Genomic DNA, 8,575 nt, shown 5'->3' on the forward strand with positions numbered 1-8,575 from the left:
TCTTTTGGAGCAAAAATTAATATAAGACCCGGTCTTATTTTACTATGAGACCATGTCATAATATAATATAATATAATGTGACGTGACGTGACGTGACGTGATGTGACGTGACGTAATGTAATATAATAACATAATACTGGGTCTTATATTAGTAAGCCCGGCTAGGTCTTATTTTCAGGGAAACAAGTGTCCAGAAAGGCAGGTTGAAGCTGCGTGGCCTTTGTGACCCAGCCTCAAGTCACATAGGGACCTCTGGGCCATGCTCTGTTGGGCAAAGCAGTCACAGCACTAGTGAGTCAGGGGAAGTGGACATGGACCAGTGTGTTCTGGCTGAGCTGAGTTGAACTGAGAAGTTTCAAAGGGCTTCAGGGCCATATTTATAATCGTCACTCATGGTCTCCTGTTTGGGGTCCAGTGCCTCGTGAAATCTGGCTTCTGGCTGGTGGATTGCCTGAAAAGCCCTGTGTCCTTCCGTCCTCCTTGCTCCAGCTCTGCATGTGTTTTTCTGATGGGACTCCTGCTGAGGACATGGTTTAGACTTGAGTTGGGTGATGAGCTGTCACATGTAACTAGAGGGTCCCTTTGACAATGGTCAAAACAAGAGTCAGAGCCCAATGTCACTACAAGCTTACCAAGATCAGAGACTGGGACCAGTTCATGGAGACGATGGCACCTAAGAAGGTCCCTAATAGAGAAACTCTGGCAGGAAGTGCAGGCCACATCCTGGCCTCCTCACTCTCACGAAGAGGATTTCCAACAAGCCCAGCAGTGACAAAACCGAAGAAAGTGTCACCTGACTTGTAGACCTGGCCCTGTGACACCTTGATCGCAGACGTCTGACCTCCAGCTGTGAGAGAATCAATTCATTGTTTTTAGGCACCTGGATTGTGGGAAGCTAATATATCTTGTACTCCAGGCCCCCTCCAGAATATCTGCTGAGGGCCAATCAGGTCTGTCCCGGGGAACATGGGCAACCACCAACCGCCAAGCACACTCTCTTCAAAAGCCCCACCAAAGCAGCCGTGATCTTTGCCAATTAGCTTGGATGGCTATGTTGGTGTCCGACATGAGGGCGAGTTTGCTGTGAGTGTAGGGTCACACGGGGGACATCAGGAGGCCGATCAGTGAAAAACTGATGGGAGCCTTTTTCCTTTTCTGAAGGGGAGGTTGCTAATTTTATAACTGGTAATGTCTTAATTCTACTTATTTCAGCTGAAACAAAGGGCTTGGTCAGCATGTTTCATAAAGAGACTCATTGACGAGGGTAAGGGAGGGTTAGCCCAGAGCACTAGAAACAGAATGAGAGCCACTGTCCACTGAGGGTCTGCGGGGTCCATTCCCAGCCAACGTCTCCTCAGCCTCCCAACATGACTTTTCTAAAGGGGCTGCCTTAGGACTCACTACCCATACACCACGCCTTTTGGAGCGTGGTGGTCACATGCATCTAAGCACAAAATCCTGACACCTCCTCCCTCAGAAGGACAAGACCACTGATTGCCAGCAAGTCTCTGCTTGGTACAGGCCGACCCACCCCTGCCAAGGCCATCCTGTGACCTCCCCTAGTTTCAAAAGCTGCGTAATTACGCTTCCGTGATGCCCTGCTGCTGAGCTGTTCCCAGTTCTCTGAAATGCTGTGTCTCTCTTGCTATGGCAAATGGTAAACATGACTTTGCTGACTCTAAGTGGGGTCTGGATGGCCTTTGACAGATGGGCCTCAACTCCCAACTCGAGCCACCCGTGGTCTCCACCACAGTACCTGGATCCACTGGTGTGGTGGTCACCTGTGAGGTATGTGCTAGGTGAGTGGGACTAGCTAAGAGTCCCAAGTTTGGAACCCAGAAAGGAGGATGGCTTGCTCAGGAGGAACTGTGTGGGCCTTGGAGGGCACCTCATACTGGCGTGTATGTCACAGAGGGAGGCATCTATGCCTGGCTTTTGCATAAGGGATCCACTGGCTATGCACATGAGCGCCCTCCCTCCTCCCCGTCTCTTCTCTCTCTGTCCTCTCCATCCCTTCCTCTCTCCCTCTCTTCTGCCCCTGCCTGGGGCAGCGAGTAGCACACCCCCTTCCCATCTGTGTCACTTCACAGACTGGGCCCCAGCCATTCCAGGTCCAAACATTTAAAAGACCCTTTCCCTCCTTGCACCTCAAGGCGTCTGCCCTCCGCAGCTGGGGGATGACGGTGCCCTCTGATAACCTGAGGGCAGGGCTTTCCTTGGGCCTGAACAGGACAGACACTGCATACCCTTGTGCTGCTTCCAGACCCTCCAGGAGGACACTGAGACAGAGCAAGAGGGCTGCTGGGCCCAGAAGGGGGACAGGACAGGGTGCCTCCCCTGTCACTCACTACGGCTGTCCTGACAGCACAGGGGATGCCATGAGGCCCCAGAGGAAGGGGGCGATGGGAGACTTACTGCGGGCAGGACCACTGCCTGGAACCCCCACTTCCCAAGTTCTGGACAGCAGCCCTGCTGACCCGTGGTGGGCCCTGCCTGCAGCCTCCACACCACTGCCTTGTCACCGAGATGTCACAAGGCACCTGCAGCATCTTCCAGGCCAAGTAGCTCCCAGGTCCCCCTATTTGTTATGGGTTCCCCTTCCCTGTCTTGTCCCCTGAAGGAGACGCCTGCATATCCCATCTGAAAAATCACGGTCATTTTTTCTTTTGCTTTCCTTTTCCTGGTTCAGATCTAGCCTAGGGTGCGTCCCAAATCACTGCTGGCAGCCCAAGCAGCAGGGGCCCTGGGGCCGGGGAGGCAGCCGCTGCTCACATCACCTCCTCAGCTGCGGGAGGACACAGAACCCTTCACAGTGGCACAAGGACAGGCATTCAGTGTGAGACGATCAGGAACTCACTGGGACCAGGTTTTCCTTCTTCGTGGACTGAAATGTCTGTTATGTGCATTTGGCTGAAACAAGGGCACTTCTGTCGAGCCCTGGTTTACCTAACTGCGCTTGGCCACATGAGGAAGTTTAAGTTGGCTCGCAGTCTGCAGGCACATGGAAAGCTGAAAGGGCTGTGTGTCAGCAGACGTGGGGCTGAATCACAAATTGTTCAGGAAGTCTGAGATTAAAGTCCAGTTTATGTTATTATGTAACAAATATACCCGCCAAGTACATGTCCAGGCAAATAAATCTGGAATGTTTTCGTAGGATACAGCTGGGACACAAACCCTGTATTTATTTAAGACCCGTGTGAATAGTAAATAAGGCCACTTCTTTGGAACCCCATAAAAATGTAGTTTAAAAATGGAGCCCGAGGGAACGTCCCAAAGACTCAGGAAGAGGGGTCTCTGCACAGCCAGGCGGGCTGGGGGCCTGGGAGATGGCACGTGATCAGACTTTGTACCCGTCACAAACATTTCTAAGGTGCATGTACTGATAAAGTGACATCAAACATTCCTAAGAGTGAGCCAGTGCCACTTGGGGAACAGGGCTCACGGGGCCTGAAAACCCACCACTTCACAGAAGGCACGAGCAGAAACAGGCCCGACAATTGTTTCAGAGCCCTGGAACTCAGTCCCAAGAGAATTCACTCAAGAACAACAGCTGTGAAGTGGCCAATGCCTGACTCTTCCCCCGCCCACAGCTACACCTGGGACCGAGGTGAGTAGAGCAGAACTGCAGCGCCTCAAAAGCCCCCGAGCTGTCGTTTTTGATCTGTAGGATAGAGCGCTGACAAGCGGTGTTCTCAGGTGTCCTCATCCAACCAGACTCCACAGCAGGGAGCACGCCAGGTACCTAGGTCTTGGGTTGCGGATGTGATCCTCTGCTACAAGGAACTGGGCTCCTTAAGGAAATGGCCAATTTGGGGGCTGAGTTGGTGACATACACAGGAGCCTGGAGAGCCTCCGCCAAGTTCATTCGGGCAGTGAGCAGGCCTCAGAACCTTGTGTTTGTGACACCGAGTTCCCATGGCTCCCTGCGTCCTCAAGGCTAGCAATGCTCGTCATCTTTGACCTCAGAAAGGGCCCAGTGACTTTTTTTTTAAAGTTTTTTTTTTTTTAATTGGAGAAGGGGAACAGGACTTTATTGGGGAACAGTGTGTACTTCCAGGACTTTTTTCCAAGTCTTAGTTGTGGAGGGCGCAGCTCAGCTCCAGGTCCAGTTGCTATTGCTAGTTGCAGGGGGAGCAGCCCACCATCCCTTGCGGGAGTCGAACCAGCAACCTTGTGTTTGAGAGGACACGCTCCAACCGAGCCATCCGGGAGGCAGCTCAGCTCAAGGTGCCGTGTTCAATCTTAGTTGCAGGGGGCGGGGCCCACTATCCCTTGCGGGACTCGAACTGGCAACCTTGTGGTTGAGAGCCCACTGGCCCATGTGGGAATCAAACAGGCAGCCTTCGGAGTTAGGAGCACGGAGCTCCAACCGCCTGAGTCACTGGGCCGGGCCCCCCCACGACTTCTAAGTATCTATCAGGGATCACTTCCCTTTTGATGGCCCCCAAACCAACTTAATGACATCAGGGGTAAGTGGCTTAATCTTTGCAGGAAGCTACTCTGGGAGTGAAGTCCGACGGGTGCCTGAGCTCCAGGCCAGGAGTTTTGGAGCCTTACTTGTACCTGCCACTAGGGAGGTGGGGGGTTGGGGGGAGGGGCAGACCGTACTTTTTCATAGAAACAACTTTGTTTTCATAATTTATTAATCCAAAGTAAACTTCGTAACAGATTTTATCCCACAATAAACTTTTGACTATGTACGTGTGTAATTTCAGTTTACATTCAAGTCTAAATACATCCCTTAGTAAGATCTACCATGTTTACGTGCCAGTAAAAGTAAAATAAGGTATTCTATTAACTGTGAGACATTCCACTTTCAGACATGTTAACCATGAAAATGTGTACCTTAGAATTAGTGACATGTAATAACTAAAATATCTATTTTTCCTTTATTAATGTCATGCAAAGGACATACAAAGTCCACGGCACCAACAGCACTCTGAGGTGAGGGGGCAGCTTCTCCCTCCCCACCCAACACGCGCATTCCCTCCTTTCCTCGTAGCCCCTCTTAGTGTGTCCATCCCTTCCCGTGTCTGCGCTACGCTGTCAGGTACCCTGCCGTGTGCTGTGTGCAGGAGCCGGCAGTGAGGGCAGTGTTCAATGAAGAGGGCGAAGGGATAGACAGATGTGGACTTGGGATAGATGGACGTAGGTTTGATTCTTGGCTCTCATTTAGTCTCCTGCCTTTGGCTGCAGGTGACAGAGAACTCCAACCACAGTGGCTTAAACAGTAAGGAAAATAAGCTATTTCACGTGCTGTAACATGCAATCTGAAGGCCGGCTCTCTCCTCCCTTAGGCCTGTGAAGTCCACGGGGCAGTTAGTTATCAAGGACCCAGCTTCTCTGCAACCCTCCTCTGTGACCTTCAGCTGGTGTGCTCGCTCCCCTCGAAGTCCTAGGCAGCTGCATGGTTCCGGGTGCCACATTCAGACAGGGCAGTGTCTAGCCTCTCCCTATGTCAGGATGTGATCACCTTTCCAGACACACACAGGAACCTGCCTTCCTACTCAAGCCTAAACCAACTGCTGGCGAGAAGAATGGGATTTCCAATGTTTGTTGAGACTAGTGGTTTTCAACCTTGGCTGTGCTTCAAATCATCTGGAAGCTACTGAGAATCTCATGTACACACCCAAGCCTATCTGCCCCACCCTGAATCAGAATTTCTGGGTGTGGGCCCCAGACATCAGTTTTTAAAAGCATCCTAGATGACCCAGTGTGAACGAAGGTCAAGAAGCACAACTTTAGACCCTGTTGATACAGCCCTCAGGATTGGGGACAGGCCCACCGCCCACCAAGCAGATAGTGCCATGGAGGGGACACCTCAGCAGCACTGGGCCTGCAGGAAGGGAGCGCACAGGTGTGACGGGCCACACCTGAGAACGAGAGCCAGGAGACCTTCCAGACATGGTTTTCTCATCTGTAAACAGTAGTGACAACTGTTTTTATGGTCGTAACCCCTGACAGGACTGTACAGGTACTAAGCAGGGTGTCACACGTGTGCACTCAGCAGGTGCTGGCCTGAGACACTCTGGTCTCACTAAATTCTAAATGTGGTGTTGCTTCTCACTGGCAGTCTGTACCCCTATTATTTAGGCCACATCACCAGAGTATTCTGACCTCCACAAGCGACCTCAGAAGACCCCCAACGGGTACACTGAGCGGAAACGAGTTGGTGGGCTGAGCAATATGCTGGTGGTCGGGCAATCTCTGAAGATAGGACAAGTCACTTACCATCTCTGGGGCTGAACCCTGTAAGGTCTATGAACGGAGCAAGTCAGAACACCAAAAGACCACGTACATGATTTATATTCTTATAGACTGACAAAACTGAGTTTTACTGTCTGTGACATTTAGTAACTGACCACAGAAGAATGACATGAACCTTGTCACATGGAATCTTAGGATGATTCTGTCCATCCTACCTGGTGATTTCCATAACGAAGACCTCAGAACTGTTCTCATGAAGTTATTATCAGTAGAGGTTTTGCATCCTACCCTCCTGATACTGAGAGGGAAATAGATGACCTCTTCATTCTTCTTGTTTTGGCTCCAAAAGAGGTCAGACATAAATTCTGTACAGCCACGGTACCCATGCTGGCCAAACGAGAGCTAAGTCCATACACGGCTTTCCCATAGCAGCTTTCTTACTTAGGTTCGCTCTGGGCCACATTTTGTTAACCAATGATGGTTTCATGCCACATGTACTTGGAGCTGTAGGGATCAGGGGACCCACTTCACAGAAAGAAACCCAGCGGGGCAGAGAGCAGCAGAGGGCAGCAGGAAGCCAAGCTCGGTGGGCTGAGATGGCCACACTACGGAGCACTCCAGAGCCGGCAGACAAGCGGGCCTCGGTCCTGGCGGGGGTTCCGCGGCACGGCTGAAGCAGTGCCCTGGGAATGGGCTCTAATGAGGCAGAGACGAGCTGCACAGAAGTGGGAAACGGAGGCCGACCAGCGGGAACGCTGCAGGGCTGCCTCAGGCACACAGGGCTCATCGGAGTCTCTCCTTCAACTTGACTGAACTCAAGTTGAGAGAGTTCACCAACACGAATGTTTGCCTTTTGAAAATAATACCATTTGCCTGAAAATAAGACCTAGCCAGACAATCAGCTCTAATGCATCTTTTGGAGCAAAAATTAGCATAAGACCATGTCTTAGTTAATTTTTGCTCCAAAAGACACACAGTAGCTGTAAAACAGGCGACTTCTGAACTTCTGACTTCTCAGTCCCTCACACCTCTGCTGGGTCTTTTAAGGACCCAGGTGAGATGGGTCCTGCCTCCTGGAATATAGCAACTGCTTTTTTCCTATACATAAATCTCACATAGAAACTTGTATACCTCACCAGTATTAAACTACACAAGGTCATATCATCAGGAAATAAACTGTTAAATTGTCATCCAAGATTAAATACAAGCATTTTTGAAGCTTGGAAAACAGAACAGGTGGAAGATCAATGTTCCTACTTGCATTCCCATCCCAGGCATGGACCCCCTGCCCCCTCACGGGGTCATGAGGCTTAAAGGAGGACGTCAAACAGCACGAGACAACAGCACAGAGCCTGCACACGGGGGAGCTTACGTCAGTGTCAGCATGCGGTGCGCGTCAGCCAACGTCAGCTGCACACAGCTTTGCCACGCAATTTACCTTCTAGCTGTGGGCTATGACAAGATCTTGAATTGTAGATAATCTTTCAATTGGAAGTAATCTTGAAGATACCAAGTGGTGATTCTATAGGTAACACAACCACTCCTTTGGAAAATTTCATGCAATTATTGAGGGTTTTTATAGTGGGTCCTTTTAAAGTATCAACCGCCTGTCCTCTCTGGCAGTTTCTGGTGCACCCTCCTACCCCACCTCCTCCCGCTGCCCCTTTCCCCCCAGCCACCTTCAGAGGGCGAGCCAAGGACAGGGCAGACAGCTGCAGGCACTGGGCACACACATGCTCAGCTCAGACCCCTAACCTGAGGACCCAGAGTCTAGCCCAGCTCCTCTTTTCCTAGGTCCTGATACACCTTTCTAGGAGTATGTGCCATTCCCTGTCTCACTTTAGTGGGGTTAGGTTACAACCAAAATAACTGGCTCATGTTTTCAAATAGGACTTTGCTAAAAAGTGTCGCTAACTCTGATGCTTTCTATATAGACAACACATTAGTGATGCTATTTTCCCAATAATAAGACAACATGATGATGACAATTTCAGTGTCAGCATTTTTCTAGTAATAATCAGTACCACTATATAAAAGTATGTATTTTGAATCTTATTATGTGTGCTTGGAAAATTTTTTGTATTTGATTATTATGTTACAGGTATCATCACACTCCTAAATTTACATTTACACAAGTATGTAATCTGACTAGTTTGTGCACCACCGAGAAACATAACCATTCTTATATCTTAATAACAAAAACGTTAAGAACTCCAGGTTTAGGAATAGCAAGAGACATTGTTCCAATGCCCTGTGTATCCTATCGTACCTGGCTTCCTTCACTTTGCCTTATGTTTTTGAGGTTCATCCTGCTCCTGTGTATTAGCACTTTGTTCCTTGTTGTTGCTGAAGAGTATGTCATTGTAGT

This window comes from Rhinolophus hipposideros, assembly GCF_964194185.1.
Source record: "Rhinolophus hipposideros genome assembly, chromosome: 12".
In the NCBI taxonomy this organism is placed as follows: Eukaryota; Metazoa; Chordata; class Mammalia; order Chiroptera; family Rhinolophidae; genus Rhinolophus; species Rhinolophus hipposideros.